This window comes from Miniopterus schreibersii (genome assembly GCF_964146895.1).
Source record: "Miniopterus schreibersii genome assembly, chromosome: 5".
Classification (NCBI taxonomy): Eukaryota; Metazoa; Chordata; class Mammalia; order Chiroptera; family Miniopteridae; genus Miniopterus; species Miniopterus schreibersii.
The window spans coordinates 15,859,959-15,872,126 of record NC_138106.1 but is presented as its reverse complement, the minus strand read 5'-3'; the positions used below and the strand labels follow the sequence as shown (position 1 = coordinate 15,872,126).

At 45.3% G+C, this 12,168-nt stretch overlaps 1 protein-coding gene across 1 annotated transcript in view; it reads right to left on the bottom strand.

Annotated features, from left to right (window-relative positions):
• The window catches only part of MBNL1 (muscleblind like splicing regulator 1), a 159,990-nt gene extending 149,583 nt beyond the window's left edge, over nt 1-10,407 (bottom strand). The window contains exon 1 of the mRNA XM_081138526.1: nt 10,211-10,407. The gene's annotated coding sequence lies outside the window, so the exon portion shown is untranslated. The remainder of the gene's footprint in view (nt 1-10,210) is intronic.
• Between the last annotated feature and the right edge of the window lie 1,761 nt (nt 10,408-12,168).

Sequence of the window (12,168 nt, the reverse complement as noted above, 5' to 3'; positions counted from 1 at the left end):
AGTGGACTTTAAATAAAGGTTGACGGGCAAGAATGAATTACAGTAAGTGACAAAATAAAAATTCTGAGTTTTCTAACCTAGAACACAGATCGGATCCTGGAAACCAGGAACGGACCCTTCACGGCTGAATGGGGTCTCTGAGAACACGCACGGCTGCACTGTCACCATTCGGAAGTTTGGAAGCCAGCCTACAAAGTACAGCTTTATTTCCTACACACAAAGAAAAGCCGGAGGGAAAAAGAGCATCGTGTGCACATCTGAAACCCTCTGTCATTCAAGTTAAATACAGCGCACCTCCCGCTTACGGATTTTTCTTTTCTGTTAACAAAAAAGTCGCAGGCTCTGAAACTTGATTGTCAGGACCGCGTGTTTTAATCTCCTGATCAGGGACTGAGCGTGAAGAAGCTTTCGATGATTCGTATGTCCCGCCTTTCTCCAAAAGTACCAACAGCAGAAATCAATCAGTCTCTTCTGCCTCATCCAGGGCGACACTATGTTTGGATCATGTTTATCTACCAAATGCTCGAACAGGAAAATAAATGTCTTAAATACTGAACTTTAATAAACTGTGAGTTGATGTTGTCTTTTCTCTAATATGCAAAGTATAGAAAGAGTTCATGTGTCTACTGGATGGTTTTGGGAAAATCCCACACTCTGCCCACAAGCAGCCTATTCTTGGCTCCTCCGTGCCCACTTTGTTTCCCCCGTACATTACTTGTGAATATTTCGATCACTGCACCGGACACTGCTGAGCACAGGGCACATCCCACTCAGCTCTTCACCCTCTGAAGGACACAGCATGGTAGGTGGCCCGTGGAGAACTGCACTCAATAAACATTCGCTCAGTAAGAGTGCTCTCCTTCGAGGCCAAAAGCAATGGCATAAGATTCTTGCATTGTCCTCTAAACAATATACAATTTGACCTGGTATGTGCTCGACATAACTCTACGAAGAGGGGGATTTGTTAGCAAAATGACACGTCTCCAAACAAGTCTTCAATGAATAGGTTATCTTTTCAAATCACAAGCTATGCCTCACCGTGGCAGAGAGCACAGACCGGTGTGTGAGAGCGATGCACCAGAAAAGCATAAACGACCGCGAGAGGATGACAAACGAATTTACCATGCACCCCGGCGTCCCCCCGTCACGTCGCGGTGACGGTTTTCTGGCGTTCCATTACGGGTTTGGAAGTGCATTATCTCCTGGACCTGTGCAAAGCTTCCCCTGAAAAGGGTCCCGGATGCAATGCAACATCACACTAATGCAAGCCTTTATCCTATCTGCTGAAGACAGGAGGCCTTGTTTGTTTTGTTTTGTTTTTTATAAATAAAAAAATGATAAGCACTTGTCAAACAACATGCCATTCATAATCCAACGTTAACGCAAAAGAAAAAAATTTATTCGCCGGCCTATTAAATTAAATTTATACCTTCTTGACTTATGTCAGCTGTTGTCCAGGTGAGCTTTTAAAATTACTGCCTCGTAACTATACCACATTCACTCCTGGCAGATTCCTAAAGGGGAAACAGAGAATGCTGGCTTTTAAGTGAGGAATGACCTGGCTGCTACTGAGTTTGGCTGCTCACCAGCTGTGTGAACGTGGACAGGTAGGTTCACTTCTCTGAGTCTCAGTTTCCTTATCTCTACCTCTATCAGAGGACAGTGGCTCCTGCCACAGAGGCCTGTTCCCTAATTGCTTAGCACAGTTACAAGACGGTGTCTCCCAAAAGAACGTAAGCCAGCAACGTGTCACGTAGAGAAGAGGCACAGATAAGTATGGCACCTACGCTCACGACTTCCACCTGTTCACACCGTTTCTCCCCATATCCTGAAGACTGTGTAATCTTCGGGCCTATGTCAGGTGTCACCTCCACCACACAGCATGCCCCGACCACTCGGTTCCACAAAGGCTTCCTTCTGTGAATGTCCTCCTGTGGCACTCAGCTATACTCAGGTGCACTGCTAACGTTTTCCCTTGTCTGTCTCCCCAGCGACATGCCAGTTACATGCCAATTTCTCATCTTGCTCCCCAATTATAAGCCAATTCCATGTCAAAGAAGAATATAAACTATGTAATTCTCCGTTGGGTCCCTGTCTCCTGACCTACTACAATACCTCATCTAACGGGCGTGCAAAATATGTTTGTTAATTACTTGGCAGGACACAAAGGGTGAAGTCATTTGCCTGTATCACCTTATTGTTAACCTTACAGTTAACCTTCTTGTTAGCTAAGTAAAACAACTTAGTAAGTGAAAAGGCCTCCACACTTAAACTTGATCCTCCATTTCTGAGAAACAGACACAATTTCTTCCTGTATTAATTGCCCCCAAAGCAGTATCTACTTTAAAAATCCCACCCTCAACACTGTATTTCTCCGAGACAGTTATTTCCCACATGCAATTTTCAGTAAATGTGGTACCCCAGAAAGCATTAGGCAGAATTCTATTTGTATATATTTTACCAAGTCTCAATTATTGCTCTGGACATTTCAAATTATTTTTGGGGAAGGTAATACAATACCTCAGAGAGACTCTGCACCTGGGTCAAAGACTCGCTTGTATTCCCTGTTGTTCGCTTTTGCTGTGTCCATCAAAACTCTTAAGAGTCCTGGTGATGGGGTATTTAAGACCAAATACCTTATGCGAATGCCACTAAGTTGACAATGCAGCTTTCCCTGAAAAGTTTCAGCAATGAAATGCAAATAATGGTTGAAAATAATCTGACGTACATTTGTCCAGTTAAAATTTGCCCATTGAACAGAGAAGGCAAACAGGGATTTTCAGTTATAATACTATTTAATCTTAGTTGCTTAAAAATGAACATTTCCTAAATATTATCTTAAACAATATAACAAAACAGATTTTTACCACATCCGTATAGTACAAAGCAAAATCCAGGTAAGGGCAAAAAATGTCTAATAACAGAAAAAGATGTACTAAGTTGGCTTTCACATAATATTAGCACTGTTAATATTATTTCCTCTGCTCTATATGTAAACATACTATATTTAAAGATAGATGAACAGTGCAATTGTTAAATTATCTTTCGTGGATGCAGAGCATTTAAATAAACAATAAGTGGTAAATATCAATCTTTTTTTCAAAACCTGTCTTGATTTCATAGGAATTTCTCCATGTATATTAAACATAATCTATCATTGCTATGATATTTTCCACTTAAACTATGTTAAGCTGTTTACTTCTAAAAGCATGTAAGGACCTTAAGTAAAAAGGCCTACGAGTATTCCTATAAAGTCTTCTATTCTATTTGAAATATAAGTATCTTCACAACTCCAGGTAGCTGTTAACTCAATGCAACTGCTTATTTATTCCCATATGTAATTCACTCTGTTTCTAAGAGTGTCTGATTATTAAAGATTTTTATGTCCAGGAAAAAGAATATCACAGTTATACTGACACCTTCCCTAAAATAGCAAGGTCTGAGAAGTATAAACGTCAGCCACATTGAGCACATTGCAAACTGGTTTTATCATGAATCTCTCTGCCACCCGGTGCATCGCTGAGGACAGCTCCCACTGGCGATCTGTGTGAACTTCAGTACGAGGCCAGGGCTGCCTGGCCAACGATGAGGCCGTCCCTAGCAAATAACAATATACCCCTAAAGATGACGTTATGCTTACTTTAGAATTACTAATTTGGGATAAAAAATTTGGCGATCTTCTATAATTCATCAAATCCAGTGCTTTTAAAGAGCTTGACACGAAATGAAGTGTTTTAAACATTTAACATGTATCTTCTATTTAAGGTAGAGTCCCTGATAAAACATGATTTTAAGTATTTTTCTCTTGCTGATATTTTAAAGTACAGTTCTTTTACAACTAAAAGAGCTCACAAGTAGCAATGTGATGAACAGGGATAACATTAAAATTTTAAATAAGGAATTTTTTAAGAAAAGTTTTTAAAAAATCTTGCTCTGTGTTAAAAATGATTTTTAATACCTCCCATCGCTTTTAATGTCTACATCAGTTGCTACATCCTTTGGATCCCAAGCTTGTGACTTTTCCCCCAGCACACGTCTTCCTTTTCATTCCCATCATTACCCTCAATTAGTAACCTCATCTCTATTCTACAGTCTCTACTTCTTGTGTCCTACTCTTCCTCTAGAAAATGCACTAAAACCCGACTCCCGTAAGGCGGCTTGCCTGGCCAACTGGCTCACGTCCCCCACTGTGTATCAAACTTACCACCTGTAGTTACCAATCCCGTTCCCACCTGACTCCTTTCTCCTTCCTGCCTGTTAACTGCCCCCCGCCTCCCATGCCTCTTCTCTCATCTTAATGGTTTCCCCCCATTCTTCCGGAGTCTCCTCGAATCCTGGAGAAAACACGACTAGAGTATTCCAAAATGCTGATGGACGGTCTCAATCTCCTATCGGCACCCAATACAAGTATTTTTTTCATCTGTTCCTATTCTTTTACATACCCTCATGGGTTCTAGAGCTGGGCTACTTTGGTCCAAGGCTGCACGGTGCAGCTTCTCGTTAAGTAACCTTGAGCAATTAACTGGCCTGTGCCTGTTTCCAAATCTGTGAAACTGAGATATTAATGGTACCCATGCATGTCATGGGGTGCTTCTGAGGAATACAGGAGTTAACTCACAAACCTTCTGGCACAAAGAATGTAGTCCAAAATGTTAGTAATCACTGTTTATAGCTCTCATTGTCCTCACTATCTTTAGATAGCACTGGAGGCAAGACCAAAAAAAAAAAATTGGTTAAAAATATGGACATTGAGATAAAGGAAAAAATAAATAAGACTCATAGCTCTACAAGTGACAAAAAGTGTTTTCTGCCTGGCCAGCGTGGAGCTATGATTCAGGAGATCTCGGCTCGATTCCCGGTCAGGGCACATGCCCCGGTTGGGGGACTCGATCCCCAGTGGGGGGCGTGCAGGAGGCAGCCGATCAAGGACTCTCTCATCACTGATGTTTCTCTCTCTCCCTCTCCCTTCCTCTCTCTGAAATCAATAAAAATATATATTTTTGAAAAAGTGTTTTCTAGTCATGCTACTTAATCTTTAAGGCCTATTTTCCAGCTGTAAAAAGATTAGATATTTTGTAAGGAAATGTAAAACAAGTAGCAGCTTCTACTACTAATTATTATTTATATGTTTATCGTTTCAGAGATGTAGAAATTAAGGAACAGAAAGAGTAAACAGTTTTCCGCAGGCCACGCATCTAGTCAGATCTGCCATGGTAACATAAAATCTATACACTGTGAGGTTGTCTGTGCCCCTCCCCCACCAAAGTCTATTACTCCTTTCAAGATACAGACAAAAATGTAATAAATATATAAAGATATGATCATTTTAAAATGACAATAATATTGATATCACCTTCTACACTTATAATGTGTTGCACTTTTCAAAACGTGCTATCCCCTTGTGGTCTGTTTATGGTTTTACCTGTACTGCAACAAAGATTGGAGCTGCAAAATAAAGGTAGACAAGTATAGTGCTTATAGGAACTGGTATATCTTTTCACAGGCACTTTGAAACTAAAATTTAGTAAACAGAAATATCAATGGGGGGAGGGGTCTTTGGTTGGAGAAACTGAATGTGGCAAGTTCATTCAATGGCTCCCAGCTTTTCCCAAGTTTTCCCCCACAGCAGGCCCTATGCTCTCCTATTCTGGAACTTAACTTGACTCCCACCACCTGCCCCAGACTATTTTTCTATAGCATGAGAGTTAACTGTCCCCATTGAGCGCTGAAAGGCCACTGTAAAGGTAATGCTCTCTCATAATCAGATATGACAGAAAAAAACAAAATGTGAATGTATCATTATTACATATAAAGAAAATCCAGTGTCAAATACAATTTTTTTAAACAAGAATAATTATCTCAAAGGAATGTACTGGAATCATTTTTAAAAAACTAATAATAACATGTAGAAAACTGTAACCGTGTATTTGCTGTTTCTCCGAGGATATAGATGTAATGCTTACAGAAATGTATGTTTTTATAGTATGAAAAACACCACATACAAATTTCCCTACTTCAAATCTAAAAATACAAAATATGTCTAGAGACGTGGAATGCCGTATGTCAGTAGCTCTTCTTGAATTCTCTGCTTTGCAATCAATAATTCTCTAGCCGTTAGTGAATATGCTCCATGACTCATCAGAAATGATATTCAGTGTTCATGGGGATCCTGGTTCCCTCACGCTCCAAACATGTGTTGACACTAATGGCAGCTATGTCTCATATAGTGGGAGACAGATTCAAGATGACAACCAGCCAAAAGGCAATTCTTCGGAGGTTCCCTATAAAATCTGCTGCACCTCCCCCCCACCAAAAAAAAAACTCCACTACATCCCTCCTGTCTTATATCTTTGGCATCCTTCAGGGAAATAAAAGTAAGCATATTTTATATAGATAGAAAAGAACTGCATTTTGTTTTCAGCCTAACTCTCACTGCGCATGGCAAAATGAACTTCGGTTATGAAAATATCTAAAAGGAATGTTTCCAGGACCTATGCCATTGTGCTTTGTTTACCAGTCAGATGATTTTTCAAGAATGTGTTCAAATTATAAAGATACTGTCTCCGCGTATAGGAATTCTTCAAAGCCCGTAACATTACTGCAGAAATGTACTTGTACCTTTTCTAACATTCAAAGCAGAGCTCTCTCCCCTACAGATGAAAATTTTCATCGTGGTGAATTAATTCACCTTTGATTAACATTTGGTCAGAAGTTTGTTTGGATTTATTTGGTGTTTTTATTTTCTAAGGGAGGAAAGTCATAGCAAGGAAAACACATATTAAACATTTGAAGATAATTGTTATTTACTGAAAGCTCTGTTCTAAAATAAATTTTAGTGACTCGTTTATGTTTGGTAACTTCGGGACAATGATAACTATAGTGTCTCTAAAATGTTCCTAAGTAGCAATCATACTCTATTCTGGCCTTTGAGAGGTGTTAACACTCATCCCCTAATTATAAGCCTTTTCTGTGTTATTACTACCTCACCATTAAATCTCTAAACTAAATAGTAGTTTTGAGGAAATAAAAATAGATGTTAGGTGGTCTGTTTTCTAAAATTTTGGTTATAATGGATAAGAATGATGAGGAATTTCTACATATACTAAACGTCTTTAGCTTGAAAAAAAAAAGTTCATTTTATTGTGTTTTGACCAGCAAAGTCTTAGGCTTTCTCCCAGAATAGTGCCTTTGAACAGCACCGTCCAGCAGAAATGTAATGCCTGCCACATTTGTTATTTTAAGTTTTCTAATAGCCACATTTTAAAAATTTAAAAAAAAACAAACCACAGGTGAAATTATATAATAATATAGTCCACTGAAACAACTATATCCAAAATATTATCTCTGCAACATATTTATAATCAATATAAAAATATCAATCAGATGTTTTACATTCTTCCTTCGTACAAAGTTTTCAAAATCCAGTATATATTTTACACTCAGAGTAACTCTCAATCTGGACCAGCCAAATTTCAAGTGCTCAACAGCCACGTGCGGCTAGTGGCTACTCTACTGTACAGCACATTCGAGATTTCCAATAATACGGAGCTTTTGGCCTGACAGGCCACACACTTTAAAATCTTCCTGTGTAACATCCTCTATGATCAGTACCGCTATTACGACTTTATATTGAGCCAAACATTTAAGTAAATGTATTTCACTTCCTTCTTCCACTCCCCAGACCCGCATAGCTACTGCCCACGCTGACGCCTTTTTCTAGAGTATAAGAAACCCCGATCACCCATTCTTTTCAGCTTCGTCCAAGCAAGAGCTAAGGTGAACTCTAATCTGAGCATCTCCTAGCAAAGCAGAAAGCCAGAAGATGCAGCAAGGCAGTTGTTTCCATAAATAGATATACCTAACACAGGCCTGATGTATGGTGACAATGACAAATGCAAGGGCAATTTATTTTTTGCTTACAATGGAGATAGGAAATTTTATATAATGAAGGAACACCTCCTCCCTCAATGAGAAATACAATTTTACTCTTTGCCCCCCACCCTCCCCTCCTCCTCCCAGGAGATACCTTGGGATATTCTGTTCTTTTTCTGGAACAGAACCCAGTGTTTCATTTCCGAGGAATTCTGTGCCCAGAGGAAGAACAGAATGTTGGAAGCAAAATTTAATGAATTCAACTTGGAGACTAAGTTTGCCTCAAATGTGGAAATGTAAACACACGCCATCATATCTCAAACCATGAAACATTTTGGGTGCTCTGCCGGCCTGGCTGCAGAGAGTATCACACTGGATGTGCATCTGCACGCAAGTTTGTTCTTAGTTACATGAGGAGAAAATTAAACACAGCACATGTGAGGTTTTCTGAGTCTCTTAGTAATAAGAAGACCTGATTATTATGTCTTAGATGACGCTGTAATTACAGGCGGATGGAAGGATGAACAGGTTTTCTGGTGCTGACCCAACCTGTTCCCTCAAGCACAAAAGGCAACTTTTGTAGTCCTCAGTGAGGAAACCCCCCCATTACACAAATAAAGCTGAAGGCTCTGTCTACACCTTGTGAGAAGTTCTAACAACACAATAACAGAACAATCGTCCACTCCCATGCAAATACATGTATCACAGACGAAAACGAGAACACCGCCGGTTCCTAAAAAACAGTTTTGAGCTGTGCTTGTCACCCACTTTAATAAAGCAAAGATACAAGTGGCAACAAATGTGCTTTCTCGGGCTACAAAAATAACTTTATTCAGTGTCTGGCTGAAACGACATCTCAGGCATTCTAAGTTCTGAGCTGAATATTCTTAGGACGAATTCTACCCTCGTTCAACTTTCACTGTGACTTGTCTCGGGGATAATGTTTTATCTCCGAGACAGGGAGACACACAGCAACGCCCGCGGAGCGCACGGAGATAACCCGGAGCGCGCTGCAACAGTTACGCGCGAAGCGCCCCGGCTCACACGCAGACCCCGCGCTCACCGGGGAGCGACGCCGCGCCCCGAGTCCAGTTCAGGGGCGCCGCGGGGCCTGCAGCCCAGGGGCACTCCTCACGGCTTCTCCCTGGGTCTGTTCATGGGTTTCAGAAACCCCTCGGGCCCGGCGGAGCCTCCCTCCCGTCTGCCGTCGCCTGTGCCCGCGCTGATGGGCACCCAGAGCCAGGGCAGTGCCCAGAGCCTTGGGGGCGCGTCCTACCCTCAGGCCTGGGGAAGCCCACCCCCCGCGCGGGGCCCCCCCGCAGGAAGGCGCAGGGAGGGGCTTCAGGACGCGGTTCCTCCCCTGGCAACACCCCTGCAGCTGCACAGCGCTGCGCGAGGGGCAAGCCCAAGCTCCCCCAGATACCTGCTCGTGTTACAGGCTCTGCAATCAAAGTATTCTCACATGACACATTACTACCAATAACAGATTCCGGCTCCGTTTTAAAAAAAATTAAAAAAATTGCAGACGGGGGAGGGGGAAGCGCTGCACATATTTGTCCTGCTTTTGTCTAAAAACCAGAACCCGAGGACTAACTACTTTCCATTCCTTTCGGCCTTTCCGGGGAGCGACGCCCGCGGCTCCGCCCGGAGCGCGCGGGGACCCACTCCCCGACCGCGGGGTGACGCACCACGAACGGCGGGGCGGGGCGGGGCCTCTCCTGCGGGGCGTCTTCCGCCCCGTAAACTTGGCAAAAAGGCCGAGGGGACTGAAATACAGCACTCTCCATATAAGGAAGCCCAGCTAAACATGTCATGCGTAATTTATGGGGACCGGCGGAGACTTAACCTTTGCGTGCACATATTTGGCCCAGATGCAAAGCGGGCTGGATGGCAGCCCCGGGCACCGGGATGTGGGACCTCTTGGGACAAACGGTGGCTCCCATCGGATGGACTCGCATCTCCCCCCCACCCCCGACGAAGGTCATTAAGTTGCTCAAATACACTTGCACGCACCTGTTTTTCCCCCACCCCCCTTTCTTTCCCTCTGTCTGTCTGTCTCTCTCTCCTGCCAAGTTGGAAGCCGGCTGCGCTCTGACATGTCCGCAGAGCCCGGGGACGGGCTGCGGGAGCCGGGCCGCCGCTGCAGCCTCCCGCCCGCGCCCCCTCCAGCCCTGGATGCCGCGATCGGGGGGCCGGCGGCCGCTGCGAGCCAGTCCCCGCGCCCGCGAGCCGCAGCCCGGACCGTCCCGCCGCCTCCCCGGCCCGGTCCCCCCCGGGCGCGCGCAGACAATGCCGGGCAGCCGGGCGGCGCGGGCCAACTGCGAGCGCGGAAACTTACCTCTCACATGGTTTTTTCACGGGCAGCCGGACTGCCGACCGAGCGCCCAAGGCATTGTGGGAGTCCCGACTCCGAGGGGCCCGCGATTTAAAATTGAACTTGTCAGCGCCGGGTCACGGGAGCATCGCGAGCGCCACAACTCATTCAGCCGCAGTGGAAAGACTGCTGCATGTCGCCGGGCAGCCTCTTATCGCCGCGCTCGGGTTTCCGCCGCCGCTGCTGCCGCTGCGCGGCCCCTCCCCCCCGGCCCAGCCCCACCAGGAAGCGCGGGGCGGGCGCGCGGGGCCGGGACGCACGCGGCGCGCAAAGGCGCGGCGAGACTTCCCGCCGCCGGGCCGGGGCCGGCGGAGCCCGCGGGGGGGTGCCGCCGCGGGTGGGCGCGGACAGCGGGAGGAGCCCGAGCCGGCGCTGCCAGGCGCGTCCCCGCAGCCGCCCGGTGGTATCTCCCATCGCCCACGTCCCCCGCCGGCCTCCCGGCGCGGGGCGGCGGGACGCGCTCCCACGGCTCGCGGCTCCCTCCGACTCGCCGGGCGCGCGAGTGGGCTCGTGCGCCGCGCAGGCCCGTGGCCGCGGCTTGGCCGGGAAGCCCGCAAGGTTAGGCTGAAGGTGAGAGCGCGGCGAGAAGGAAGCGGCGGGACCTGCTGGGGCCGCGCCCTGAACGCGGCGCCGCGCGCGCGGCTGCTGGACCTGGGTGGCTCGCGGGCGGGAAAACATCTGCAAGACCTGCCGCCCGTGTGTCTCTCTCAAGTGACAGGGTGCCCACAGTTTTGGAAGTCCCTAGTCAGGCGGACTAGCTGCCCATCGAGTTTGTAAGTAATATGTGCAATGCAAAATCCCCTTTCTTGCCCACTTCTGCGTTATTGGATTTATAGAAAGAGTCCCCCAACCCCCGCCACCCCCCAAAAATAAAATACCATTTTCTGAAATACTGGAATATTCCAAGGCAAATAAGTCATATTATTGTTGGCACAAAAGAAACCACAGCCCCGAATCATAATTCACTGGGTGTTACAAGATGTAACTTGGCTTCACTTTGAACGGAAAGAATCCTGGACTAACGTGATGTGATAAAGGTTTGGAGATTCCGGGGTAGAGTTTTCTTTGGATTTAAGGGATGTTGATAACTTGTTCAATGATACTAATGAAAAACATTTGTTCCATGTTTGGACACAATTTGGAACAAGATGGTAGATACAGCTCCATGTTCTTCCTACAACTTTGTTAAGTTGTGTTAAAGAGGGTGGGGCCAGCTTAAGGGAAAAAAAATCATGAAATGTGCTCAAGTACAAAAATACTTCCAGAGGTACTAGTAACAAAGGAGTTCTTGACCCCTGGCTAGATCCACAAAACACTCAGTTAATATTGCACACTGTCCCCCTTCCAGAAGTAATTAATTAATTAATTAAAGGGTGCCACTTTCCAGTGTTAATCATTAAAATCTACCCAAGCTCGCACACAGTTGAAACAAATTAAAAGGACGCTGGCACTTTCCCAGAGAACATGGATGGACATTCCCTACCTCCCCGTTAATAGCTATGAGGACTTCCTTCCAATCCAACATTTATTTCAGCCACTAGAGTGCCTGCTATGCCAGAGATGCAAGAGTGCCCAAGACAGAGTCCCTACCCTCAAGGATAATACCTCTCCTGGAGAAGAGACAAACCCAACCCTGAGGAGAGTCAGGAAAGGTTTCCTGGAGGAGTCACGTTAATGGCTACCTTGAAAGGTGTGTAGAAATTAGCAAAATGAAAAAGGAGGTGAGTCCAAGTCAGGTGGAGAAAAGAGCACGGCAAACACAATGGGTCTTCCTGTCCGCCTGTTGGAAGACCAGGATCAGAGTAGGGGAGTGGCAGGAGATGAGCTAAGACCTGGTACGAGTAGGTCTGTGTTTGGCCAAGGAGTCTCAACTTTGCTCTGAAAACGGCGGTGAACTACAAGAGTTGACACAGCAAGGAGAT